This window comes from Pteropus vampyrus, unplaced genomic scaffold (assembly GCF_000151845.1).
Source record: "Pteropus vampyrus isolate Shadow unplaced genomic scaffold, Pvam_2.0 Scaffold246, whole genome shotgun sequence".
NCBI lineage: Eukaryota > Metazoa > Chordata > Mammalia > Chiroptera > Pteropodidae > Pteropus > Pteropus vampyrus.
This window is the reverse complement of record NW_011889027.1, coordinates 443,560-444,985: the sequence shown is the minus strand read 5'-3', so window position 1 is coordinate 444,985 and position 1,426 is coordinate 443,560.

Below are 1,426 nucleotides of genomic sequence, written 5' to 3'. Positions count from 1 at the left end.
GAGGTGGTTGGGGAAGTGGGGTGTCAGCCGGGCCTGCGGGGTCGGGGGCTTCTGTCAGGGTGGCGGGCCTGGCACCAGCAGCGTCAGCATTGTGAGAGAGACGGGGGCTGGTTCCTGCCCCACACAGGGATCTCGTGGAGACCGCTGGGCTTCTCCAGGGAGGGGCTGCTGCACCTCCGAGGCCCCTCCCCACCCCCACACAGCCCTTGTGACGTCACACAGGTGCGGCCAGTCTCCGGAAAGCTCTATCAGGCCCCTCCGCATTCTCTCCTGGCCAGCACCCGGGTGCCATGGGACCTCGGCTGGCCTGAACACCGGCCTCCCGCCCCCTGGCTGAGGTTGGCGCACGGTCCGTAAGTGACTTGCCATGTAAAAGAGCCATTGCCAGAGAACAGGTGACAGCAGGACAAGTACAATAGCACAGTGAGTGTGTCTCGTTTGAAGACGAGGGGTGGCTGGTCACGCAGACCTGGCCGCGGTGGCTGGCATCGGGGGCCGCCGCGCGCAGGGGACTGTGTGTCCACAGCCAGGACTCGCCCCAGAGTGAGACTCCGGGCTCCGGACTCTGGTCCCTGCTCGGCTTGGGTTTAAGTCATGTGACTTTGGGCTTTTAAAAGCACCCCAAGAACTGGGCCCATAGGTGAGATAGACCCATATTTGAAGTAAGAGCCACGAATTCGAGCAAAACCCGAACACACAGCACCCATGGTCTTCACTGGGGGGCGGCTCCCGCCAGCGCAGCCTCGCTGGCCAGAGGGGCGTCTCAGGCCACCCTTCCCAGACTCACCCCGTTTCGTCGTCTTATTTTAAGGCAAATCCCAAAGGGGGCACAGAGTGAATAGCGCTCGACTTTGGAATTTTAAGGTGACGCTTTTTCCATCAAAGGAGAATAATAGCTTCATCTCGCTGGAACGAGCTGTTACGATCCTCATTTCTGATGAATAAGTTGCAATTTGCATCAAAAGCTCCAGCATATTCACTGAACATGGCCGTCTGGCCTAAGTCGAAGCTCGTCCCTTTAAGGGCATCCGTCCCTCTGCGGAGAATTCTTTAACCGCTCATTTAAATGAGCACTGTAAGGCTTTCCAACGACAGACTGAGGAGCGGAGGCCATGGGTGGTCTGGGCACGGGTGGCTTTCTGGGAGAGAGGGGCGAGGTCTGCCCAGCCATCAAACAGGGCCACTGACAGAGAAGGTTAAATTATGGACTTAGCAAAATGTTCGGATGCTCTGTCTGGTGCACACTCGGCTTGCTGTGACCAACCAAAAAAAAAAAAAAAAAAAGCCGAGCTTTTAAAAAGGGCTCTGAGCTCCCAGTTCCAGCATGTGTGGCTTCCCTGTCATCGAACGATTCTCTGGACTCCAGCTAGGATCCTACAGTCAACTCAGTTCCGACCCTGTGGACCCCGAGGCAGCATCGCATCCC